Genomic DNA, 27,452 nt, shown 5'->3' with positions numbered 1-27,452 from the left:
ATACCCTTCCCATCCTTCATGACTCTGCTTGCTGTCTGCTGCCTCCAGGAACCCTCCCTGATCACATCCTGAGCTTACTGCGTGTACCACCTTCCTATCCTTCGTCTTGATGACCTTGTTATCTTTCCAAGATAGAGGGAGATTTTAGGTAGTGAGTGGAGGTTCTCACCCAGGTACACTGGCCAAGTCATGCCTCCCCCAGCTATGAAAATAGAGTTCTTGTTGAGCCCTTCCAGGATTTATCTCAGACACCCCCACCCAATAATCACCATGCGGTGTGATTGCATAAATCCCACCATTTTCCCTGCAATGGACATAGAAATTCAGGAGTATTTGCCCTGAAGGTGATTTATAAGCCGATGTGGGAGAACCAATGAACTCCCAGAAGGCTAAGGACACCTTCTAGAGCCCTGGGTCCCTAAAGGAGAAATTGCAGGAGTCCATTCAACTCGGTTCTGTCCAGCAACTTTAAATCAGAGGCTTCCTATAAGCTAGGTACTGGGGTGGGAGGTGGGAGGAGAGGAGGGACAGCAGGGTCCAAGAAGAATGACACATGACGGTACCTGCCCTCCAGAGATGATAAACTGGTGGGGAAGGTGGCCACTAGTAAGAGGAAATAAGACACATGAGATACAATATGCTGAGAGATATGGGGTATCTGAGCAGACTTCTTGCAGGAGGTGGTATCTGAGGTGGGGAATCGTGGAGGCGGGCGGGCCAGATAAGAAAGTTCTTGTATGTCACACGGATGCATGTAGTGCTTCCACGGGGCTTAGATAGGCGTGATGGCATCTCTCAGGACAGTCCTGATGCCTCCTCCTGAGGGGAAGCTGGGTGTCATGCCATGGAATTCCCAGAAAAGAGCTCAAACTGGGTTTTCCCAAGCCCCAAAGGTTGAGGGACACTGCTGGGGTGACATACCTGCTTGGCCTGGAATAGCCACTTGGTGCCTGCTGTCCCAGGTAACTATTAGTAGTGTCCCCGTTCACTCTCAGAAGTGTCCCGGTTGAGACAACAAAATGTATGGCTTCCTTGCCAGGGCTCCACGCTGGGAGGGAGTGGTCCAGCGCCAGGAAGGTGAGGGGCGGGAGCTGGAGGGGACAACTGTGGGGGCAGCCCGCTCCCAGGGGCTCCCCTTCGGCTGTAAGGGTTGCCGTCCCCTGTGTCCCCTTTCCCTCCATCCATTACACCATCCACACTGCCTGTGCCTTACTTGTCATTGGATGTCACTGTCGGATTAGTCATTGTTGTGATGCAGAGTAAACAGCGAAGTTCAAAAATCACAAGTAAGTTCATCTCTTTCCCAGGAGATCACCTTTTCCTTTTACCTGAGAGGGGGGTGGAAATGCCTTTTCTCTGAAAGAAGACCTGGCGTTACGTACTCCTGTCACATTGGACACCAGGTGGAGATAGAACATTCTGGGAAGCAGGTTTAGGTAGAGGAGCGAGTGTGAGTACTAGGACTCGGCACCAGGAAATAGGTAAGGGGCAAAACCCACAGAGCCAGGCTCCTGTGGTCACGGAAGACAGACCCGGCCTGCCTCCCTGTTTGCTGTGTGGAGTCCCAGAGGCCATCACCTGCCTGACGTTAGTCCCTACAAGGACCGACTGCCCTCTGGTTTACTCTCCCAGCACTGGCCCACAGGCGGCCTTGGCATCCTCGCCCCACTCGGCCGCAGAACCAGGCCGGCCGACTGGGGGTACCACCGAGGTAGTTCCACGGCACAGGCCTCCTCTACACCATCAGCCAAGGGAATGGGGGACAGAGAACCATCTCCTTAAACCCAGGAGACACCCACCTGCCCTCAGCCTGCAGGGGAGGGTCCTGCTGCTGCTGAGACACCTTCCCCACAGCCAGCAGACAGATGTCCTCATGCTTCTTTCTGTTCCTTGCCTTATAGACCTAGACGCCTTCCTTTTTCCCAGGGGGAACTTGGTCCATGTTATGTTAGTGAATATTCTGTGTCATTCCCCTGCGCCCACCCATATTCCGGCTCAGAGTTAAACATCCATCCCAGCTTCACCAGCCAGATGCAGAGGGAGGACCCTCAGCGGGCAGCCTGCCCTTTCCTACCCCCTCTACCCCCGCTGCGAACTCCTCCATGTCCCCCGCAGAAGTCAGAGCAGGGGCCACTGGGGCAGGGGTCTGAGCAGCCATGCTCTCTCTCAGCTGCTCCAGGCCATTCCTGCTGACAACTCTCCCTCCAGTTTGCCCAGCCCCTGGAACATTCACCGAGGCCAGAAAAAATAAGTGTGCGTGACTGAGCAGCGGGCCTGGGCCTGACCGGGAGATTAGGCTTTTGTTCCTTGGACCGGCTCTTCTCCCCCCACCGCCACCCGCCTCTCAGGCCCAGGCCCCAACTGTTGGCTTTGGCTCCTGGCTCAGCCTCGCTCCTTCTCAGAGCTCTTTGAAGACTCCAGGCCAAGGTCACAGAAATTGGGACTTCTAAGGGCCGTTACCCCCAAAGCAACGACTGAAGGAGGGAGGACTCGGTTGCCTAAAAGACGCTCTTCCGCAGCAACACACAAAACACACTTCCCTTCTCTCTGTCTTTCTGTCTCTGTCTCTGTCTTCTGTCTGTCTCTCTGGCTTGGTGGGATGGGCTGGACCCCAGGTCACCTCTACAAACACTTCCTGGGTTTCCCCCAGGCACCTCCACGTAGGGCTTTGGGGCCCACGGCCTTCGTTCCACATTGGCCTCCCTCCTGTCCCCAGGGGCTGCTTGGCAATGACTCCACACACTTGTCCCCCCAGCTAGAGCAGGGATAAATCCATCCTATTGGGTGGGGCTCAGGGCTGAGCAGGCCAGTGTGTGCCAGACGTGCTTCCTCAGAGACACACACTCAAGGCTCTGGACAGTGGCCCGCTGACCAAATACAGGTCTCTCCCACCGTGTCACTCCCACCTGAATTCTGCTGTTCGTTCTGTTCAGCAGATCCTCTGCTGAGGGTTCAGGGAGGCTTACAATCGGTTCTTTCCCTTACTGGGGAGAGCAGCAGGCAGGCACAGTCTCTGTTTGATTCAGTAAATGTTTGTGGGCACCTACTCTATCTGGATTGGGGGTGGGGGGGTGGGCGTGGACAGGAAGAGGCTGGTGTAGTCTGGCTTGCAGGCAGCGGGCTGAGCCTCTTTTTGGCACCCTCTCTGGGTGAGCCTGGCCCAGGCCTGTGCTCAGGGAGGACAAGTGAAGGCTGAGCCATTGCCCAGTAGCCAGGGCTCTCCTGGATGCTGGGGTGCAGGCCCTTTCTGTGTCACCACTGGGGGGCCCTGCTGGCCTCCCCACTTGCTTTCCCACACTGTCTCTAGCATGTTGGCCTGACAGGGTTGTACTTCCAGGTGGGAGGCTCAGGCTGGTCTCCAGCTTCTCCTCCAAGCCCCCAGCCTGGGGCCCGACACCCAGGGGGGCCCAGATTAGGGTGGTTGATTTTATTTTAAATTAATAGACTTTATTTTACAGAGCAGTTTTAGATTTATAGGGAAAAAATGAGCCTTAAGCACAAAGAATTCTTACATATCCCCATTCCTCTCCCCCCCCCTCCAGTTTCCCCTGCTTATTAATATCTTGCATTAGTGTGGCGCATTTGTTACAGTGGAAGAACTAATATTGATAACGCCATCGCCACTCGTTTACAGTAGGGTTTACTCTTGGTGTTGTACAGTCTATGGGTTTTGACAAGTGTATAATGACATGTATCCACCATCACAGCATCATAAAGAGTACTTTTACGGCCCTACAGTTCCTCTGTGCGCACCTATTCATCCGTCCTCTCTTCCTCCTGGGAACCACTAGTTTTGTCTTCTCCTGAATGTCATCCTATATAATAAGAGAGGAATATGCTAATTATCCGTTACACCCTGAGGCATAACGACCAACAGCATAAGACCGGATCATGGATCTGCAGGCGGGTGGGGCAGCGAACTACAAGTGGGTGGCGGAGAACTACAGGAGGAGGCAGGGCAGCAAGCTATGAGGTGGGGGCGGGAAGCTACAGGAGGGTGGGGCAGTGGGCAGAGAGCTACAGAAGGGCGGCAGTGAGCTACTGGCACACGGATTCATGTGCAGGGCTGCTAGTAGTTATAATAATACAGTATGTGGCCTTTTCAGATTGGCTGCTTTCACTTGTAATATGCATTTAAGTTCCCTCCATATCCTCTCATGATTGATAGCTCATTTCCTTTTAGTGCTGAATAATATTCCATTATCTGGATATACCAGTTTACTTATCCATTCACCCACTGGGGATCGAGCCTGCAACCTGGGCACGTGCCCTGACCGGGAATCGAACCGTGACCTCCTGGTTCATAGGTCGACGCCCAACCACTGATCACACCTGCCAGGCTCTCTTGCTGTCGTGGTTCCTGCAAGAGAAGGGTTAGGCAGATTAACAACAACAAAAAGGTTTTATGAATTTGCATCAGCTCTGAAGGTCTACAGAGACTGCTGATGAGAAGAGGGCCTTTATTGAGAGGTCATGAGGGGCCAAGGCCAAGTCTGCAGTGGGCTGTGACCTGTCCCCAGCCCAGGGCATGCCCCTTTGGGATGTCCAGGACCAAACCTGGCGTGGCACTCCCAGGCATTGTTTCCTTCTGGACATGAACTCCCACTTGTCCCCAACCATGCCATCCTCTGGCTGGTTCCTTCTGGGTGACCCTGGAGGCTAAACTTCATACTGAATTTGCAGGCCATGCAGGGATAGCTGGGAAAGGCCTCTGAGTCCTAGAGCTTGGCCCGAGCAGGCCTAGCATGCTCGGTGGATGACTCTGAGACAGTCACTCAGCTTCTCTGTGCCTTATCTCCCTGGAGAGAGTCTGCAGGCGGGAACCACACCTCCTCATGTCTGTGTCCCCAGCAGGTAGCAAAGACCCTGGGGTGCAGCAGGTATCCGGCAAGTATGTGGGGAAATACAGATGGTACCTGACTCGCGATGGTTTGACTAGTGTTTTCCGACTTGACCAATGGTGTGAAAGTGATGCATTCACTAGAAACCGTACTTCAGCGTTTGAATGTCGATCCTTTCCCGGGCTAGCAATTTGCAAGCCATACTCCTCACTGGCACAGCTCCCAGTCTGCCCACGATCACAAGGGTAAAGAACCAATACTCTGCAGTGTAGCATTAAATGGATTTTCAACTAGTGATATTTTCAACTTACTATACATTTATCAGATGTAACTCTAAGTCCAGGAGCAGCTGTGCTTTTTTGAAGTCATAGAGCATCTCACTAATACTAGTTAATATTAACTAATATTACTGCTAATGTTAATATTAGTGTTGTGAGTCATACAGCTTTGATTCCAGAGGTGGGGGCATGGTGTTGCTGGGCACACATTTGCAGACAGATTCCCAGTGCCTGTGTACCCTCAGGGCAGAGAGAAGGAGGTTGAGGATAGAGAGAAGGCGTGTTGGCCTGCACAGTCTGGGCGAGGGCTGTCTCTCCCCACCACATGGGCTGCGGCCGGAGCCCTGCAGTCCCTAGAGGTTGCTTCCTTCTCTCCTGGGGAGAGAGGGGGGAGCATGGGCAGCTATCTGCCCGCAGAGGTCTGGGCCTTGACAGACAGCATGGACTGGTCCCAGAGCCAGGGGCTGGGGAGACAGAGTCTAGATGATGCCCTTTGGCTCATTCCCAGTCTTTCCTGGAGATTCGAGAAAACAAGTTATTAGTCCAGACTGTTCCTTAATGATCTAATGAGAGCAAGGCAGCCAGATTGTCGGGTTTGAGAGCCCCCGTCGGGGTCTGGGGAGGCACCTACAATCACTAGGGCTCTTTGCTGGCTGAAGGGGTTAAGAACTCACACCTTACCTCTCTGGAGGGGAAGTGGGCCCAACACCTGGGAGGATGGGTGAGGATAGGGAAGTAACTGTTAGCCTGGAAGGTTGCTAACTTGACATTCTCACCTCGATTCATAATTTTATTTTTGTTTAAGTTGGAAGGGCCCTTGGCGTCCACACCCTCCGTTTGCAGAGAAGTCTAACTCTCAGAGAGGGGAAGAGGCTCACCCAGAGCTCCCATCCGGCTTTTCCTGTCTTGAAAGCCTGGATCCCACCCCCCCACCCCCCACCCTTTTTTTTTTTTTTTTTACTTGTTACACTATTCTTTAAGGCTTAAAGGACATTCCAAGAAAAGAATCAGGACCCTGAAAAAAATAATTTATGCTATTCATTCGCTCTCACTCGGAGAAGCTGTTAGCTCTAATGACCTTTCCAAATTAATAAAATCTGTAAATGCTCGATTGTTTATTGCACACATTGCATTACACCTCCACAGAACTGGTGGGAATGCGTGCCCATCTGGAGAGCTTAGCTGCAGGGCTCTGCGGCCAGCACGGCTGTGCGCCCCTCCACCCCCGCAGCAGGAGAGCTGTGGTCAGATTCCCTGGGAAAGGGCCGCCTCCAGCAGCCTTGAGCAGCCCGCTGAGTGCTCAGCCTTGAGAGAGGGATTGTGGTAGATGAAAAAATTAGTGACAATCCCTGACCAGGGTCCTGCTAGGGATTTCTTGGGAGAGGGGTCACTTCCAGACATGAGGACCTAAGCAAGTGTTTTGTTGAGGGCTCTGACACTCAGAGAAAGCAGAAGAGGGAGGTATCTAGAAGGCTTGGTAGAAGAGGGAGCTTACTGGAGGTCCACAAGAAAGAGGAGGATTGCCTGGCCAGTGTGGCTAAGTGGTTGAGCATCGACCTATGAACCGGGAGGTCGAAGTTCAATTCCCAGTCAGGGCACCTGCCCAAATTGTGGGCTCAGTCCTCAGTGTGCGGTGTGCAGGAGGCAGCTGATCAGTGATTGTTTCTCATCATTGCTATTTCTCTTCCTCTCTCCCTCTCCCTTCCTCTCTGTAATCAATAAAAATATTTTTTTAAAAAAGAAAAAGAGTAGTATTAGATCAGGTGGGGGGGGCACTGGAAAGGGCTTGTTAGGCAGGGAGCACAGAGTGAGCCAAGGGTAACAATGGGGGTGCCATTGCAGCCCACGTGTCGGGGAAGGAGGCAGGCAGAGGACATGGTGAATGGGACTGTTTGGGTGTTAGGCGGCCACATTCTGAGGGTGATGGTGGAGGTGAGCACAAGAGAATTCTGTTTCTCAACCTTTGACACCTCTGCCTGCGACTGTGCTGCACCAGTGCTGTGCTTGCCAGCCACGGTCTCCCTGGCCCAGCGCCCTCCTCTCCAGTGTCCTTGAGTCCTGGTGACCGTCTCCCTGTCAGAGTGGTGGACGGCACAGGCCAATTTGAGAACAGGGTTTGATGGACATGGATGGAAGTCTTGCAGAGAAATGCTGTGTAGGTTGCACTGCTATTGCAGGGGCATTTTTTAAAATTGTAAAATATGCACATAGCAAACAATTTAAGTCGTTATCTATATTTAAGTGTACAATTTAGTGGCATTAAGTACATTCACATTGTTGCACAATCCTCGCCACGATCCATCTCTAGAACGTTTTCATCTTCCCAGACTGACGCTCTGTACCCATCAAGCCCTAACTCCCCATTTCTCACCCCCACCCCCAGCCCCTGGTAGCCTCTATTCTACTTTCTGTCTCTATGAATTTGACTGCTTAGGGACCTCATATAAGTGAAATCATATAGTATTTGTCTTTTTGTATCTGGGTTATTTCACTTCCCATAATGCCCTCCAGATTCATCAATGCTGTAGCATTTGTCAGAATTTCCTTCCTTTTTAAGGCTGAATAGCATTCCGTTGTCGGTATATGGCACATTTTGTTGACCCATCCATCCGTTGATGGGCACTTGGGTTACATCCATCTCCTGCTGACTGTGAATGATGCTGCTATGAACATGGGTGTGCTAATATCTGCTTAAGTCCCTTACAGGAGCATTTTGAGCTTTTCCAAAAAATGTGCTTTAGGCTTTCAAATTGTCAGGGCCGATCGCTGGCCCTCGCTGCTATCGCTCCACGAGAAGCAGGCTGCCAGCTGGCCGCTGCCCACGTGCGCAGGCTCGTCTGCCTTGAGCGGAGTCATTACCCTCCGCCAGGGACGCGGTGTGAAGGCCGGACTCTAGCCCGCGTGGCCTTCCCACACCCCACTAAGCTGCTCAGTCTGTGCCTTGGCCAGTGTCAAGGCCTCCTCGCCTTCACGTCTTGTCCTGAAACACATCAGTCATGTTGATTTTTGTCCCTCACTAAGGTAGCAAGTGTCTGGTTCTCTCTCTTGGTAAGTTCTTTCTCCCACCTTCTGAAATGTGTTTGGCTGTAGTTATAAAAGCCAAGGGAAATCGCTCAAGCACTGTTCTCCCTCCTTGTTCTGTATCCCTCCATCCTCCCGGCCCACTCCCCCCAAAAGAAGGACTAAAGGACATCCTTTCTTGAAGCATCACTACCTCTGGGCATTAATTGCTTCTGCAGACCCCAAAGTCACTTAAAACACATTAAAGTGGTGACACACTCAGGCAGAAGGCAGGAGGATTCACAGTTGAGGTTGGCATTGTCATTAACTCAAGTCTGTGGTGTCAGCTCCTCCCGCACGGAACGTCCTGCCTGGCCTTAGAGCTGACCCTCGCAATGCGTTCTCTGGCCTTTGTTGGTTTGTGTCAGCTCTTGAACATTATTTAAATGTAGTTTGGGGCCCATGCATGCAATTACCATTGTGTTATTATTCAGAACCAGATTGTTAAGATTCAGGCAGCTGTACAAGGAGATGCCCTGTGCTGTGAGGTCCAATTTAGGAGGGCCTTCCGAGCTGGCAGCAGGGTTGCTAGGCAACCCCATGCTACAGCAGAAGAGGCCTCACTCCAGAGTGGGAAGAAGCCCAGTGCCTTCAGGGAATTGGAGGCAGTGGTCAATCTGAGACTGGCATGGCGCCGGGGAGGGGGAGGGAGGTGGCATGGATGGAGCCCACGGCCTGGGAGGGGTGGGATTCTGCGGGGAGCCAGGGGCGCCCACCCAACTAGCACAGGGTGTTCCTGGGAGGGGAGTGTGCTGCTGAGAGTGAGAATGCAGGGAAGGCGCAGAAGCCGGAGGTCAGCCAGGAAACTGCCGAAGGATGCTCAGAGCAGATGCTAATATACTTCTCCATCCATTTCTTCTCTTTGCAGAAAATGAGCAGGTTTGCAGAGAAACTACTGGCCTGAAATTTAAGACAAAGGCGTCGTTGCTTGTGAGTACGAATTTTGCTTTTTTAGGCCTGTGGTTTGACAGTATTCCTGATGAGTGGGCGGGTTTCCCTGTTTGGGGAAGGGAGCGTGACCTGACGGAATTGTCTTCCGGCTCTTCTTCTGGAAGGTGCCTCTGGCTGGGTGGGGCTGGACCAGGACTGTAGGCTTTGAGTGGAAGGTGCATGGTTTGAACCCAGCTCTGCCCTCTAAGTGGAGAGTGCTCCCACTGGCTCCTGAAAGAGCGTCCTCCCTTGTGGTCGCTGGCACAGGGAGAGCAGGGCTCCTCTGGGGATGAGGAAGATGTGCGTGTTTTCACCTTGAAACCACAAACAGTTTGCACAATTCTGAGTTTGGTGCTAGGCTCACCCTATTCAGAATAGTAAACTCTCATATGGGCCCTTTAACAGTGTGTTAACCTAAGAGCAGTCCTATGACCCAAACCTTTCCTTAAGCTGAGAATATCTGGCACTGGCTGGAGCCTCTGAAATACGAGAGGCAGCAGCCGGGGCTCTGGGACGGAGCTGCTGTCCGTCCAGTGTAGGGAGAGAAGACATCTGTACATGAGACCATCGAAACACCGTATGAACGGGCAGACCGTCCCGCTCTGGCTCCCGTGGCACAGGCAGAAATGCTGGTGACAAAGAGCAGTTGGGAAGACCTCCTGGGGAAAGAGGGACTCGAACGGGCTGGTGGAGGAGGGAGGAGCAGGGCACTAGGTGGGAAGTCCAATGGCCTTGGACAAGGCTGTCTCAGACATGGGTTTGATGGGGAGCTGGTGAGGTTGGGCAGGGCCAGGTGGTAAAGGGCTTGGAAGGGCTTCATAAATGGCCCATGTGCAAAGAGTCAGGCTGGAATCAAGTCACCCTCGTTTCTGCAAATAAAATTAAGTTTCTGCCAGTTTGTGACTCATGCCACAAATGGATTTTTCACCTTCCACAAATTCAAGGCTGTATTTGATATCACTATATACACTAGATAGATTATAGGAAATTCACATTGGGGATCCTCCCTATATTTCTCTGTCTCTTTCACACACACACAGCCCCCTCCCCCCCAGACAGCTGCAGCCTAGGGCCTCCAGACACCGTGAGATCAATGATGGAGACACACCCTGAGCGCCAGATGGACAGGTCTCCCAGCGTCCATTTGCTTGTCCCCAGAGCTGCTTCTCCCACAGGGAGCTCTGTGAGACTATGCCCAGAATGAGGGGCAGCTGGGCTGTATTTGTTTCGTGGAGGTTAATTAATTACTTGTTCCAAGCAACCAGAGGAAGCTTCTAAATGTCAAGAACAACCACCAGTATTTATGTTGAGTCGCCAATGGCAGCATGCTCAACACCGCCTCACATGGGCCTCAGAGGCTCCATCAGGTATGCCATTGTGCAGATGAGGAAACTGTGGCTCCAAGTGGTTAAGCGTTTGGTTCAAGTTCGCTCAGCTAGTAAGTGGTGGAGCTGACTTTCTGCGGCAGCTACTAGATATCTGATTGTGGGACAGGCCTTCTGGGTCTGCCCCGCCTTTGCTCCTCATTCTGGGGAGGAAGAGTACTCGTGTGGTCCCGCAGGGGTCTGGTTGAGGAACTCTCGGTTCTGGATGGTCCCCATTTTGCTGCGCTGGCTTTCATGGATACATGGTGTCGGCCTGGTGGTCTTTGGCTGGGCAGGAAAGTGATTATGGTTCTGCCCTTGAAGAAGGAGTATCATGGGTGATCCTGTCACCAGGGGCAACCCTCTGGAAGACACAGGGGGGCTCCATTTGGAGCCGTTGGTGACTGAGTTAGGGTGGGTTTTCTGGAAACAGAGCCTGAGACAAGGGTTCAGGTGCACTGGATGCATCTAGGGCAGTGGTCGGCAAACTGCGGCTCGCGATCCACATGCGGCTCGTGAGCCGCGGTTTGCCGCTCTGTTGACTAATGAGTTTGCCGACCACTGCTGTAAGGCATTACCCTTACCCAGAAGTTTTGACTTCACGTTAAAGACATTAGTACATTATTGAAATGTTTTTTAAGTGTTTTTCCCTAAGGCAGTGGTCGGCAAACTCATTTGCCGAGCCGAAGTTTGCCGACCACTGATCTAGGGAGAGGTCTAAGGAACACTTGTCAGAGAGAGGAAAGCAGGAAAGGGAAGGAGTGGCTGAGCAAGGATGAGACAGCACAGGTGTCTCCTTGGCCTGATCCATGTGACTTGCACTGCAGATGTCTGTACCAGAGGCAAGGGGCAGGCCTCACCTATCCCCTCATTAGCCATCGGGACCCAGAATGGTGCTGCTGACACAACCTCCAGGCATCATCTTGACCACGAGAAGGGGTCCGAGTACATCCCAGGTGAAAGTCGCTGGGGAGTGGGCGCCCAGCAGGTTGAGGGGATCTGAGTGGGGCATCTGTTGCATTTGTCACCATGTCTGTGAGCGTCTCTGCTGTGAAGACAGCCAAGTGAGTTTTCACCTGACCCAGCAGTAACCTTCCTTCTCATAAGTTTGCATTTTAAAGAGTGTGGGTATTCAAATAGAAATCAATGGTGTCAGAGTCTGTTTACACTGGAACACTGTGTGCCTTTTAACTAATTTTATTCTTAATACAGCCCGATGGCTCTAAATTCAAAAGTACAGAAAGTATACTGTGCAAAGCCTTCTTCCCAATGTTTCTGGGATTTTTTGTTACTTTCCCATGATGGTTTATGCACCCCAACAAAGGTGTGGTTAAGAGTTCAACAGTTTGGTGATTCTGGTGCAGAATGGGTCCCCAAGAGTCAGCAGCAGCAGGGCTATTCCAAAGGGATGGAGCTGAAATGGGCCTTTTCTTTGGAGAGAGAGCAATTCCCCGAGTCAGCTCTCAGTGGAATGTTCAAAATCCACAAGAACTTTACAAGCATTTCCAAACTCCTTAAATCCCTATGTAAACAATTGATATCAGAATGGCCAATTATTATTTCCTCATTACCACAAGTCACGTACGAAGAGTTTGAGATGCTGTAGTGCAGCCCTTGAAATTTCCGAACATTTAAAATAATTTAAAACCTCACTGAATTCACTCTTCATCCAAATCACTGCTGTCCTGCCGCATCTATCGCACCATGCCATCTGCATATGGTTCGAGGACTTACCGAAATGTGTGCGGTTCCCAAAGCGTGTTTAGATCCGCAGTGTCCGACCGCGTGATGTTCACTGTGGTTCCCTTTAATGAAGTGACTGGACTGTAATTGGGAGGTGCTTTCTCATCACAGGGGCGGGGCCGTGATGGACAGGCTCCTTTGTTGGCCAGCTCCCTGTTGTAGGAGGTGTCGAGAGTCGGAGGTGTTGAGAGTCGAGAGAGTGGCTGGGTCATCTGTCAGCTGAGTCACGCAGGAAATTTACCCCACGTGACAGGCAGGCTTAGGAGGCTCTGAGAGTCTGATCTGTGCGGCTCCTTGTTGTTATTGCCTTTATGGCCATTTGCCTCCCTTGAAATCCAGACAGGGCTCAGCCTGCGTGCTTATCTTCCAAATTTTGCTTCCACAGGTTTTGTCTAATGCCTAGAAATGACCACATAGAACTGACTGTAGAACCACATAGGCCTGGCATGTATGTTTTTCTCTTGCAAGCGAGCCCCTTGTTTCCAGTTCTTCTTCATGTTGATGCTCTCTCTCAGGTTGCAAGAAAATCCTCTAACTTTGGCTCGACCTGTTCAAGCCCAAGACAGATGTTGCTGGCACCCCCACAAGGCAATGAGAAAAAAAAAATCTCATTTCCGCCCGAGAAATAGAATCATTATCTTGATTGAAATAATATCTTGCCTCAACCTGCAACCAGATAAAGCATCAAATTGGTGGCATTTTCTTATCGCCGCCCAGAGTGTGCAGGACACAGAGTAATGGCCTGTCAGCTTCCTCTGGTGGGGTGGGACTTATACGGCAGAGCCCACAGCTCGCGGCCTGATTTGGATTACACGATGTCTGGTGCCACGTAGCACAATTCCATTTATGACAAATATTATATTCAAAGGGGAAGTTAGTGGAGAGCCTAGAACAGTGCAAGCAATAAAAGGAACCATTATTACGGTGATTGTTTTTAATTAGCGTCTCACAGAGGGCAATTGCAGGAGTGATGAAAAGCGGTAGATGTTCATGTCCTTTCAGGCTGTGAATGCCCTGGAACCTGGGCCCCTAGGCCTGAGCTTCCCAGGACTCCGTCAGAGTAAGGGCATGACTGGGCTTGAGAAGGCAGACAAGGTCCTGGTTTGGGGTGGAGAACAGGACAGCCAGAGGCCAGCAAACCCGTATCTTTGGGAAGGAAATAGAAAGAGCAGAGGACAGGGAGGCCGGGGGTCTGGATTCCAGCCCAGGCCCTCCATTTCCACCATGCAGCTTTGGTTTTCGGGGCTCAGTCTCCTCATTGTTCAGAGAGGGTAAATGGGGGTGTCAGGAGAAGGAGGTGAGGTGTCGTTTATGCAAAGTCTAGGATGCTGGCTGTACCCTCAGTCCCCCCTGTCCACTGTGGGAGGAGGCTCTGCTTCATTCTGGGAATGTTTGAGTTCCTACTCTGTGACGGGCGAATTCTAACCATTTTGCATGTATTAATTCACTTAATCCTCACAACAATGCTACACATGACAAACGTATATTATCTGCCTTTTATAAGTGAGAAGGAACAGAGGGGCTAAGTAAGTTGCCCTAGGTCACACAGCCGGTAAGTGGTGGAGCTGGGATTTGAAGCCAAACAGTCTGGTTGGAGCACTTGAAAACAAAATAGACTGCATCAAGGCTAAATGAAATAGTTACAGCACAATGGGCTTTCACCAGACCTTCAGCTATAATCCTGTGAGAGGCAGAAACAATTCTAATAGCATCTTTGTAATGTTTCAGGAGGCAAAGAGGTGGTTCCTGCGGTAGAGGAGGAGGGTGGAATAATATTCTAGCCAAGGTTCCTGACCTTGGGCACCTGGAGGCTCAGATCCTCCTTCCCATGGCATCCTGCAGAGCTCTGCCCAGCTGGATGCACACTGGAGAGCAGCAAGGTGTGCAGGACTTGACCATTGACCCCCACCTGGCCCACCCCCAGCTTCCTGTAGAACACATCTGGGCCTTTGGGCTCTGCTGTCTGCCAAGCCTTCCCCAGAGAAGGAACCCATCCCTCACACACCCCCATGCTCACTTCACTCTCCTCTCTCCCGGGCACCACATAAGTGAGATGAAAGCAGGTGACTTCAGAACCTTGTTCTCAAGCAGAGACCTGGTCCCTCAGTGAGCGTGCCTCATTACCATGGTAATCACCAGCCGAATGGAGGGATTTTTCTAATACATTTCCATCAGAAATGTGGACAGGTGTGCAGGGAAATAGGCATGTATCAACAAGATAGGTGTCGGGAGATTAATAGTGGATTTAGGATTACTCAAGGAAGCAAAGGGAAAAAGAAAGAAGAAATACCTTTGCTTGCAGTCAAGGTCCTTCCAGCCTTACCTCTGACCACTTCCTGCCACACCCACACCTCACTCTCACCTGGGCCTTGGAGCTTTTCACTCACAGTTCTCCTTGCCCATCCCTCCCCTTCTCTCCTTTCTACTGCCTAATCATCTGTCAAATTCCAGCTCCTCCAGGAAGCCCTCTTTGGTCCACTCAGCCCCCAGGCATCTGCCTTCCCTGGCCTTCTGCAGCCCCACACTGGGCTTTGTGTCCCTGGCTCCCCGCTGAGCTGGAAGGCCCCCTGAAGGACGTGCATTCATTGACATAACAACCTGGGCCAGCAGACCCAGACCTGCTTACCTGCTCTTACCAGCTGGGTGCTTCAGTTCCTCACCGCCCACCCCCAATCCCCCATGGTCCTCCAGGACAGCGAGCCTCCAGTGAGCTCAGAAGCTCACCGCCTTCCTTGGGGCCCCATTAGAAACACCACAGTGACACCTCTGGATGACTGGAGAGTGCTGAGAGCCAGACTGTGCGGTTCCTTCCAGAGGTGAAGGCGGCGTGGGGGTCCAGGAAGGCATGCAAAGCGCTCTTGGTGCCTAAGCCTCAGGGTCCCTGAGCCATCAGGCCCTGGGCCCCCTTCTGAATCAGTTCTGGCTCTGCAGACGGGAGACCGCACTCCTGGGACCAGGAGAGGCCTTCCCACCCAGCCGAGGCCACCCTGGGCTCCTTGGGGCGGGGGGTCTAGTGCAGGTTGGGGCCAAGGAAGAGGCAGCCTCGCCTGCTGGGCCCTGACACCCGGGCCATCACTTTGTCCCGGGCCGCACGTGTTTCAGACACAGCAAGTCAGGGTTTCTCTGTCCCTGAAAGGGTTCCTCTTCACTTTGAAGTAGGACAATGCATCGAGAGGTTGCCAGACGACTCTGCTTTCACTCGGATGAATAATAAAGAGCCCGAGTCTCTGGGCACTAATATTGAAGAATGTGTCCTGCCACGTGTCCCTCTAGCTGAATTGGTTCCTAAAGAGTAGATAACAAAAGGTTTAAACCAAAAAAAAGAAAGGCATTCCTGCACCCACTTTTCTCCCTTTTAATTCCCTTCTTGTAATGCTTCTCCGTTAACAACGACTTTAGAAAAACACAGTAATAGGAAAAGTAGGAAAAGATGAAAGGAAGTTGGAACAGGAAGCAGTGAGCCCAGGAGGAGGCTCAGAGCAGCAGCCCTTCAGCCCGTGCTTTTGTTTTGAGCCTGAATGGCTTCGCGGTGGGTCTCCGCCCTGAGCCTGGTAACGCCGCCTCACCGGGCCAGGCGCTGCCTCCCTCCACAGGTGTGTGCTCCAGGCCGGGCCCTGGCAGAAAACACGCGGCCCATGCAAAGTGGGTGATTTGAACAGAGTTGGATCCAAAGGCCGGTGCAGGGTATAAGGCAGCCATAGGATCCAGGGCAGGATCCCTAGCACTGAGTATGGTGACACCCCTGGGGCTGAAGAGACACGGAGACAGGGTGCTGAAAGCAGAGATAGTGAGGGTGCTGTGGAAGGGGCCACACTACCTGGGTTGTGACCTGAGGCACCCCTGAAGACAAGAAGCCCAGGCATAGACACCCGACCTCCACTCTCTCCCTCCCTCTCCTGGGGCCCCACTGCTGAGCTGACCGAAGGGAGGGTAGAGGGCAAGGAGCCCAAGGGGTCAGCCTCCAGGGCACAGGGGGGAGAGAGGGCTGGAGGGACAAGTGGAGACAATGGCACATGCATCTTCCCCAAATGACAGACCAGGGGTGAAGGGGGAGGCCTAGTAGTCTCATCTGGGCAGACCTGATATTAGAGCCTATTTCAGGGTCTCCCAGTGCCCTCTCCCCAATCTACTTTCCAGGGATCACAGTTTTTACTAAAACAATGCTGTCCCAGCGGGTTCCCCTGGGAGAGGGGAGATGGGGCCACAGTGAACCCATTCTGAAATGCCACATCCAATCCCTCACCAGGAGGAGGTGAAGGCAGGGACTGGAGTAGCTCCAGCAAGGTGCCAAGGGAGTCCAGGAGGGGGCCCTGAAGGAGGGGGCGAGCTGTGGGGAAAGGACTTTGTAGCTGAGGAAAAATGTAGGTCAGGGCCAAGAGCACAGGGCCCTGAGTTCATCCACCGGAGGCTAGCCCTGGGCTCTTGGCCTTGACCTACACTTTTCCTCACCTACCGCGTCCTTTCCCTTTGCTTGCACCCTCCAGCTGCAGTACCCCCGTGGCTCTTGGAACCACGGGCAGCCCTCAGCTCTGCACCCTCCTCCTCCAGGGCTTATGCTGATGAGAAACAAGGCCAGTGAAGTGACAGCGCCTGGTGATCCAGCCCTTTCCATGGCCTGGCCTGAGCTAAGCACTTGCCAGCATCATCGGGTTTAATTGTCCCACAGCCCCTGAGGTGGGTACAGAGATGAATGTCACTTGTTCAAGGCCACATTGAACCCCCGATGGATTGTGGATCTGCCCCCTGACCTGGCACCTGCCAAGGGTCCCCTGACCGGTGAGAGCCTGCCCTGCAGAGAGGGGAGCATCATTCATTCACAGGTTGCCATAGACATTTCAAACTGTTTTATATGGAAAAAATTTCAACTTGCAGAAAAGCTGCAAAAATAAAAACAATACAAATACCCTTATATCCTTGACTCATCTGTGGTTAAAGTTTTACCCCATTTCCCTTATCAGTGGTGCTCTCTTTTAATTATTCATACACACGTTTGGTTTAAGTGTTCATACACACGGAAATCACCCCCTAACTACTTCAGTGTTTCCTAAGGATAGGTATATGCTGCCATGTAATCAGAGTATGGTTGATCAGTAAATGTAACATTACCACGCACTTTCATCTAATTTAGCGGCCTACCATCTGTATTCCTGTTTCACCAGTTAACCTCGTAATGTCCTTAATGGCGCCTCCGCCTCCAACAACAGGCCCCCTCTAGGGTCGGCTGTTGCTTTTAGTTGTTATGTCTCTGGTCTCCTTTCATCTGGAGCATTTTGCAGCCTTTCTTTGTCTTTTATGACTTCGACATTTTTTAGGAGTACAATGTCTCCTTATGTTTAATAACATATTCCTCCTTTTGGGTTTGTCTGAGGTTTCCATGTCATTAGACCTGAGGAGTGTGTTCCTGGCCGATTGCATAGGCCTGTGGTCGGCAAACTGTGGCTCGCGAGCCACATGCAGCTCTTTGGCCCCTTGAGTGTGGCTCTTCCACAAAATACCACGGCCTGGGCGAGTCTATTTTGAAAAAGTAGAGTTAGAAGAAGTTTAGGTGTAAAAAATTTGGCTCTCAAAAGCAATTTCAATCGTTGTACTGTTGATATTTGGCTCTGTTGACTAAGGAGTTATCCGACCACTGGCATAGGCAATCTTGGGTTCTCATGCCACCCCGTCTGGAGGCACTCAGGGCATTGGTCCCCATTGGTGATGTTAATTGGGATCTCCCAGGTAAGGTGCTGTCTGATTTCTCCACTTTACAATAATTACCTTTTTTCTCCCTTGTAACTAGTCAATGGGGAGACACTTTAAAATTCCTCAAGGACTCTGTTCTTTGTACATGTGCCCCTGGGCGTAGCATCCATGGGTGACTCTGGCCTGATCGTTAACAGGATGGTTGCAAAACGATGCTCTTCCACCTCCAGCACTGCCTCTGTATTACCAAAGGGCCTGGGCATTCACCGGCAGCCACAGAGTGTATTTATATTGTACGTAGTATGCATTTACTACCCCGAGCCGTCAAATGTATTGATCTGTCTGATACTTATATGGACCGATGAATTCCCGTTTTCCAGGAGTTTATTATTTCTTACTGTAGTCAACGGGTGCTTCAGTTGCCACAGATTTGATCCGTGGGAGCCCCTGCAGGCTGACTCGCATGATACTGATAGGCTGCCATCCCTGTCTTGGAGCAATTTCTTACTTTCTGGTGTGACAGGAGGTCGCAGGCTCATCCTGGACCTGCCCAGCACTGGACTCGCCCTTCTCTGAGGGGTCCTGCTTCCTTTCTGTGGGAGTGGTATTAGAGACCACGCTTTGGGCTCTGAGTGTGCGCATTGCTGCTGGCTGTCTTTGCTTCTTGGCCCTCCCAGGCAGCAGAAATAGGAAATACATGCAAGTATACACATATACATACACATACATTTCATCCAACATATACATGCATATACACTTACATGTTATATGTTAGAAATCATGAGTCCAATTCCAATCTAAGGGTCCCCCTTGTTTTCCCCCAACCCATATTTCTGTGTCCTTCTTCCGCAGTGAAAACCCAAAACCATAAACATATTCACTTATTTGCTCCATCCGATATTACATTTAAAATAGTGTCAGATGCTTCACCCATACCACTACAATCAGTAAGCCTTCTTCCCCTCACCCCAACCCACCTGGCTGTGTTCATAAATAACTTGAATTAATCCGTCCTTCCTTTGTTCCTTCCTTCCTTCTTTTCTTGACCTTCCTTATGGTTATAATATTTATTTGAAATACAGTTAAATCCACTTTTTCTCAGGTTGCTTTAAGTTTTAGGGATTTATTTTTCCTTCCCATCTGTATTGATTTGCTTTTATTATTTTTTAATAGGCAGAATAGTAACCTATTTTCAAAAGTCAAAATTAGCCAAAAGGTATACAAAAGATGTGCTACTCTCTGCTATATTCCTTCTGCTGCCCCTCCCCCACCCTTGTAGATAGCCAACTTAATTGTTTTATGCTTACACTTCTAGTGCTTCTTGTAAAGACAAGCACATTTTAATATATTGTAAATTATTTTCTTCTTTTTTTATACAAAAGATCGCATGTTATACATGGTTTTTGGTGCTTTGCTTTATGCATCCAATATCTCCTAGGAAACACTCCATCCCAGTTCTTAGGGTCTTCCTCGTTCTTTTTCAGAGCTGCATAGCACTCCATGTGTGTGCATACCATAATTTATCCCACTCTCCTACGTACGACCGTAGGTCATTTCCTATAGTTTACACTTACAAATAATGCTGCAACACTGGTGCAGCTGTTTCATATACTTGGAAGTATATCTTCAGGGTAAATTCCTGGCAATGGGATTGCTGGGTTGAGGAGTAAATGTGAATGCAGTTTAGTTAGGTATTGCCAGATACCCCTTTAGGGTTTGCATCCCAACCTGTTTCCTTACAACCTTGCCAAGTGAAGGTACTGTCAAGTTTAGAAATTTTTGCCAATCTCAGGTATAAAATGGTAGCTCAGTGGAGTGTTAATTCACATTTCTCTTATTGGGAGTGAAGTTGAACATTTTTTCATACGTCTTGGGATAATTTTTATGTTCCTCGTGTGAATTGTCCATCCTTTGGCCCGTTTTTTTATTGCCCACTTTTGATTGAGTTTTTGGTTCTTTGTCCCTCAATTCTTAAGAGCTGTTTCCTATACTAGTGACATTAACCCTTTCTCTATGATATCGGTGGCAAATGTTTTCTCCCCATCGATCATTTACCTTTCATAAAATCTTTTTATGTAGTCAACTTCATCAGTCTTTTATTTTATGGCCTCTGGATTTTCAATTACAGTTAGAAAGCCTTTTCTTATACCCAGGTTATAGGAACATTCAGCCACATGGAAACACCATTTTTAATGGTAATATTTCACTGAAAAGATAAACCATCATTTTTATAAAGATTCTAGAAGAGGAATTGGCATTCCGGGGCAGAGGGAAGGGGGGGCAAGTTCCAAGGTGGGAGGTCTGAAAGCCCTGAACCCAGCTGTTTGCAGCATGGGGACAAAGGCATGTCATCTCTGCCCTGCGAGATGGACACTCTTGTAAGGAATTCAACGTGGCCTTGGCACAGCCCAGTGGCAGGATCCAGGGAGGGCTGTGGGCACTTCAGAGGAGGGACATTGGGGCAGGTCTGGGGCCGGGGTGGGGAAAGTGAGGCACGCAGGGCAAATTTAAGGAGGCCTTACTCACAGAGTCATGCGAGTGCCGGGTTGGCCCCTGAGAGTGAGCCTTTCTTCAAATGTGCTCCCTCGGGGCCTCACTTGCCTCCCCCTTGGTCCTGGCCCTTGTTTGGGGGGAAGTGGAACAGAGCCAGGGTTTGAGGAAAGGAGGAAGTTGAATGGATGGGTGAAGGGGGAGGTATTGTTGGTCAGGCACTGAGCATGGTGGGACGAGCACATTCTGTCCATCGAGGCACTGGCCCAGCTGGGGAGTGGAGGGATGGGGTGGGGAGGAGTCTGGATTTCACCCTGGAGGTGGTAGGGAACCACTTTAGGACTTTAAGAAATTCTGTCCAGTTTGGGGAACTGGGGAGCAGACTCTTCCCAGGGCTGATATTTAGATTAAATATGATAATCAATATAAATATTTTCAGTTGCATAAGGCCTGGCATGGAGTGGAAGCTCAATAAACATTAGTTTCCTCTATTTTGAAGGGATTTGCTGATTTTCTTAATCAGGTGTCAGATCTATGCCCTTGACCCCTGGGGAGTCACGATGCAGGAGCAGAAAACTGTAACAAACACAACTTGAAGTAGACTAACCGTTCTCTGCCCTGGGAAGAGGAGGAGGCATTGTGCAGGACCATAAGAAAGTTGGGGCTGGAAGGCAGCATCGAGGTGTCCATTTTACAGAAATGGAAACTGAGGCCCAGGAAGGGTTCCCAGTGTGTAAGTGATTCACAGTGGGTTAATGTTTGTGCTCCCATGAGTCTTCTTAGGAGCGATATGAATGCTGGCTCCCCCACCCCCCACCCCAGCCCTGGAAAGCACACGTGATCATGTGCCTTTCCCCGGACCTTCCAACAGCCTTGCCAATGTCTCCTCCCTGAACCACCCTCACTGGGAAGGAGAAGAAGCAAACACCTAGAAGGAGGCAGAAGACAGGATGGTGAGAGCATATACATCTGGACCATCTCCACCCCAGGCCACACCCCTGAGGGAGGGGCCGCTGAAGGACCCCAGACCTGTCATTTCCCTCCTGTTCTCAGCAGAGGGCGGGTGAAGGCCATTCCCTGTGGCCTGTGTGTCAAGTCAATCAAGTTCGTGGGGAAAATAATAAATCTGCAGCCATGTGGCCAAGCTCGTCCTTCAGATCTCACGCATCTGCGTCTGTCCTGATTGAGGCCAGGAGGCGGCTGACTCTCCCAGAGCACATTTGAGGAGAGAGGCCTGTGGATGCCTATGTGGCTCCCCACTCCCGCCTCTCGCACCAGCAGGGCCTCCCCGCCCGCCCCCTGCAGCCTGAAATGCTCACTGGGAGAACTGAATGATCCTGGAGCCGAGTCCCAGAGGGCACCAGCCCTACCTCCCCTCCGACCCCCTGCTCTGCCGGCCTGGTGTAAGTGGCCACCCCACGACCTGCATCGTGTAATTTAAGGGGCAGTTGTGAATGAAACTGTCTGCCCTTTCAGTCTGACTACCTGAGAGCTGGGGCTACTTTTCATTCAGCTTTGAATCCCCCAAATGCTGAGCACAGCCCATGGGTGGTGACTGAGCTGCTGCAATGCAAATAGAGGGACCACAGTCTTTAGAGACAGGAAGGATCAAGCTTGAACTCGGGCTGGACACTTAACCCGTCTGACCTCTATTTCCTCATCCATTAAATGGAACGATCGTATTTGCCTTGCAGGGCTATGGCATCAGATAAGCAGGCAGCGTGTCCAGCACAGAGCCTAATACCCAGTTGGCACAAGTCCATTCATTCACAGACACTGTGTGCCTAGGAGTGTCCGGCTGCGGGGCAGCCAGAGAGCAACAAGCTAAGACTCGTCAGTTCTGCACACCGATGTGGAGAGCCCACTCTGTCCAGGTCGTGCTGAGGCTGGGACTGGGGTGATGGATACAGCATCCCTCCCTCAAGGCGTTAACCTCATTCCAATCATAGGGACAGTGGGTTTTCCAGGTCCTTCCCAACTGTCCCGCTGCTGAGATCAGCTCCCAGAGTTTGGTGGTGGATGATTTGTGGGAAATTTCTCACAGAGTGGAGGGTCTGGCCTGGGTGGGGGAAGAGCGAGCTGGGAGAGGGGACTCACAGAGGGCTGGTTCCTGATCTCATATTGCTCCTGGTGTGCCACACCCATCGCTCTCCGGGGCGGGGGAGATGGCCAGGGCAGGCCCGTTTCCTCCTCTGGGGAAACGAGGTGTCGGCCAGCCTGGGGAAGAAGCCAGGACATCTGCTTTGTCCTGCCTTCAGAGCCAGCCCGGAGCGCTGCGAGCCGGGGGCCCGCAAGCACAGCAGGACATTATTATAATTACAAGGGAACGCAGGTGTAAAGTGGGACTTTCCTGGCAACATAAAACTTCAGGAGCCGATGTCATTGGCTGTAATTTCTCCTCTCCATTTTGCCCCTGATAAAAAGAAAGAAAACCTCACACCCCTCTCCAGGGAATTAACGAGTTGTGTGGCCCTTGGGATATCACGTCACCTTTCCGACTCCGGGCTTCCTCACCCACACACTTCATTCCTTCGTTTTGTGCCTTCCATGTGCAAGGCAGTGTGTCGGGTACTGGGAGTCCAGAAGTGACCATGGCAGGGCCTGGGCATGAGTCCACCACTCAGCCTCCGGGGTCCCTGCCCTGCCAGACACACAACTCCAGCCCATGAAGATGTGGTCTGGTTTGGGAGCTGAACAAACAGTTAAGTAACAGCAGGGCACGGCTCTCTCTGAAAGATGTCCGTTAGTACAGATCAGGACAAGGAAGACCGGGAGGTGGGGAGCATGTGCCCCTTTTACAGAAAAGGAACCTGGACTCAGAGATGGGTACTGTGCTCAGCAGCGTACAGCCTGGAGGTGGTAGAGTTGAGGTTCGACCCCAAAGCTGCCTCACTGTCAAGTCTGTGCTCTTTCCTTACCCCTCCCCCTTCTCGTGTCTAACCCTCGCTTGTCTCCCCTACTCATCCCCATGCAGCCATCTGGCCAGCAGACTCTGTGACATAGACAGTCCCCCACAGAGATAGGGCCAGAGCCTGGACCACCTGTAACACTCACCAAGGGCTGCTGGGGTTGGGGGGGGGGGGGGCGGTTTTAGCTCAGCCACGTCCCTTCCGTGCTCTCAGATTCCACCCCTGGGAAGTGGACCCGATAAAACGGCTCTTTCTAACCTTCCAGCGCGGAGAGGGTGTGATAAACATTCTAGAACTCAGAGAAGGGGAAGCTAGAAGCTGCCACTTTTATGCTTGATGCAGAAGACACGAGACCAGTAAATACCATTCTTTATGCACCTGCCATTAGAATATTAACTAGCACACTGTCCCAGGCAGAGAAAGTGATTTGACTGGGGTCTCACAGGACAAGATGAGTAGATCTCAGGTCTTCTGTCTCTTTAATCTAGTGCCCTTTTCTGAAATACCAGCCACCCTCACTTCTTCGTAAGCACCTAACAGTTGGTTTTTATGTTTAAAAAAAAAAAATTTAGTGAGAATGAGCAGTTTACATAATTTTAGTGGCCCTTTATCCTTTGTGTTTTTTCCTTATTGATTTACAGGAGCTCTTTGTATATGATAGATTTAAACCTGTGTCTATTACATAAAACACAAATATTTTCTCCCAGTCTGTTGACTTTTAAGGTAGATTATTGTGGTAACTTGGTCATATAAAACTTTTTTATCTTTTAATCAAATCCATCACTATTTTTCTTTTATCTCCTGGGGTCTGTGTCATGTTTAGAAAAACCTGCACATTGACCACATATTTGTCAAAAAAATAAATTTTGCCAGAGTTGCAGGATCTGAGAGCTTTAGTGCAGAGATCCCAGGAGACTGACTGGCAGTGAGCAAGCATTTCCGAGGGCTTCTTTGCAGGGAACCTCTGGCCAGGGGGCCCAGGACGGCTGTTGACCAGACCCGCCTTCACCCTAGACGCCTCACAGAGCACCCCAGCTTCTGTGCCAGGCTTTGCCCTTTGCCCCCACAGGTGAAGGCCCAGCTGGAAAGCTCAGTGAAGGGAACACTGACCACTGAGTTCTCAGAGTGTGTTTACCTGGTCACCGAGGCCATATCAAGGCCTGGGGACATGTTTTTATCCTGTTGGTAGCCCTGTCGCCCTCCCCGCTCTCCTTCCCGCATTCTAAAAGGAATCTGAAAATCCACTCAGGCTGTGTTACGTGGGCGGGCACCTCTATCTGACTGTTGCTGCTTTTATGGGAAACTTTTCACGGAGCCGAATACAGAAAATTGTCTTTTCAAACATACCGTTCAGTGTCATTTTATAAGATCTGCAGTAATTGCCCCAGCATCTTCTCCAAGGAACCTGGAAATCCAGTGGCTGCTGTGTGAGAAAAGAAGGGGGAAGCTTGGGTCACCAGCAAAGCACTATTAATCCTGTGGGGGCTCATCCTTACTGATTCATTGTTTCTGGCGAGGGGGAGGAAGACTGCTTTGCAGCGCTTCTCGGAGGGACCCGGAGTCTATTGGCGCAACCTAGTAGTGCGGGGGCCGTACTTCACGCCCAAATAAGTAACGCAAACCTTTAAAGTCCGCATATCACAGGCCACATACTTCCAGGGTGCATTTTTTTTTTGGGGGGGGGGGGGAGAGCAGGGCTGAGTAGTGGTCAATTCCAAAGAAAAGAGGCAAGAAATGGAGACTCTAGTAAGGGAGCAGCCGGCAAGGGAAAGGAGCTGGACCGAAGGCTCAGAATAGCTGGTTCTGGTGCCAAGGGTGAAAAGGGCAGAGGAAATGGGTAGGCTGGGCCGTGGGAGGAGCAGCCGACTGGGAGGGGAAGCGAGGGTGGGTGTGCGGCTGTGGCTTGGAGACGGCTCGTCCATGGACAGTTTTCAAAGTGGAGATTCAGGAGTGGGCGGGAGGCCTGTGAGGGTAGAGGAAGGGTCTGGACTTTGTCTTTGGCCAAGGAGGGACCGGACACAGGGCTGCCCCCGGATGGCCACTGTGCAGAACGCGGGCACAGGCAGCTCAGGTGGAAGGTGGGATGGGGTTCCGCTGGCAGAGAGAGGTGGGCTGAACAGGGTGGGGCTGGGCTCGGCCCTGGGCTTACCGCTGAGGAACCCCCTGAAGAAGGAGGAAGAGACGAGGGCTGGGGTTTGGGGAGCAGGACCCCGCATCAAAAGCTTCCCCCTCCCCATTCAGGAAGGACAGTGCTACTGAGCCACCTCCTTGCTCAGTATGCAGGTGCCCAGTAAGTGTCGGTAGCTTCATTGGCTGAGTCCTAAGTGGTTTGTTTGCATGTGGACAGCAGCTTCCAGGGCCACTTCAGCAAAACCATCACCAAGTACTAGTATTTATCGAGCACCTACTGGGTACTGTGTTCTAGATAAGACTATGCATAAAAGAAACGACAGGTGAGGTGCAGTAAGCAAAAAGAGCAAATACGACCCTGGCCGGTTTAGCTCAGGGATAGAGTGTCGGCCTGTGGACTGAAGGGTCCCAGGTTTGATTCTGGTCAAGGGCACATGCCGGGGTTGCGGGTTCGATCCCCAGTAGGGGGCATGCAGGAGGCAGCCGATCAATGATTCTCTCTCATCATTGATCTTTCCTTCTCCCTTCCTCTCTGAAATCAATAAAAATGTTTTTTTTTAAAAAAAGAGCAAATATGAAACCAGAGCGCTGAGCAGCCCCTCCCTATCTGAGAGCCAGCTAGCATCCTAGAATCTCGGCCCCTCGCTTACTCTCGGGCAGCAGGGACTACCAAAAGGAACATGGAGAAGTGGGTGGAGCGTCACTGGGAGTCCGAGAGGGACTCCTGGCTCAGCTCAGTGCCTTGGCCTCCTGGTCCTCGTGTCTAGAGCGTTCAGTCTGGCCCCGGCCCCATGTGCCTTGCAGGGCTGTGGGAACAACACCTTACACTCAGGCTCCGGTTGCTGTTCACGCAATGCCTGACCTGCCCCACCTGCCTCCCGAGCTGCGGTGGGCAGCAGTGAGGAGCATGTGGAGGCTTCCTTATCCTGGCTGTTCCCACCCACATGCTCTGTCGTCTGCACAGAGCCGTTGGTAGGACGCTTCCTTTCGTAGGGAAGGAACCAGGTTGAGAGAGGTTAAGTGATGAGTTCAAGGACACACATCCCGCTTGGGCTGGCGGAGAAGAGACAGAAGTCTTCCCCCCTCCCTGCTTCCCAGCCCAATGCTCTGCCTCTCCCAGGGGAGATCCAGAGACAGCACCAACAGAGGGTGTGTCAACTGCAAAGGGCCAGGCAGTGCCGTGGCTTTCAACTCTCTCTCTCCCCTGAGACAACTCAGGGAGACACCACACGCTGGTAGTGAGTGCCAGGCACTTGACCTCCCATGTCCTCAGCAGCTTGCGTCAGAATTCCCCTCCGGACAAAGCTGGAGATGCACGGCTCCAGGAGAATCGCTAACGTGGCTCCCAGGAAGCAGAAATGCCCCAGAAGTTGCCTGTTTTGTCTTTTAAAATCACGGTCGGTTTTTCATTCTTCTCCATAATCATCTCAATTTTTTAATATAAACAGAATGCATTTCCCCCAAAAAAGTTGAATAAAATTGAGCATCGGAAAGATCTGCCATGTAGCATCCTGTGTCTTGGTGTAGCGCCCGCCACACACCGCAGTGTGCGAGTCACGGAGGCGCTTGCCTTCTGGTCCTCGTGGCATCCCATACTGTACGGTTCTCGGGTTGTGTTACAGATGAAGCGTCTGAGGCTCCGCGTGTCCTAGGTCAGCTAGCAGATGGCAGCACCGGGACCCAGGTGCAGAGGAACCCTTCCGTTGTGCATGCTCCTGAAACCCAGGGCCCTCTCCACAAACTGCAGATTGAAAAGGACCTGGTGGGGCTGGGGAAGAACCTTCAGAGGAGGGAAGGCTCCCTGGAGGAGCTGGGGCATTACAGACAAAACACAAAAGGGCAGGTGCCTCAGGGTAGAGAGCAGGTGGCCGGGCAGGAACCAGGGAGGGGCAGAGAGTGGGGAGAGACTGAAGAGTCTGTAGGTCCAGAATCAGGAGGACGGGACCAATGAGGCTTGGGGCCACCCTGTTTCTCCTCAGGGGTGCAGTACTATTCCATATGGCTCATCCAAGCCCTGCCCTG

General features: G+C 51.5%; 1 protein-coding gene across 2 annotated transcripts in view; it reads left to right on the top strand.

Moving 5' to 3' along the window:
- ZBTB7C (zinc finger and BTB domain containing 7C) overlaps positions 1 to 27,452 on the top strand; it is a 284,091-nt gene that overhangs the window by 144,499 nt on the left and 112,140 nt on the right. The window contains exons 3-4 of one of the 2 annotated variants that reach the window (XR_008557778.1): positions 9,048 to 9,109; positions 16,765 to 16,982. The gene's annotated coding sequence lies outside the window, so the exon portion shown is untranslated. Of the gene's footprint in view, positions 1 to 9,047; positions 9,110 to 16,764; positions 16,983 to 27,452 lie in introns of those variants that run through there. The other variant, XM_028155623.2, reaches the window with a different exon arrangement.

The sequence above is a fragment of the Eptesicus fuscus genome, chromosome 12 (assembly GCF_027574615.1).
Source record: "Eptesicus fuscus isolate TK198812 chromosome 12, DD_ASM_mEF_20220401, whole genome shotgun sequence".
NCBI classification, from domain to species: Eukaryota; Metazoa; Chordata; class Mammalia; order Chiroptera; family Vespertilionidae; genus Eptesicus; species Eptesicus fuscus.
This window is presented reverse-complemented; position numbering and strand designations above follow the sequence as displayed.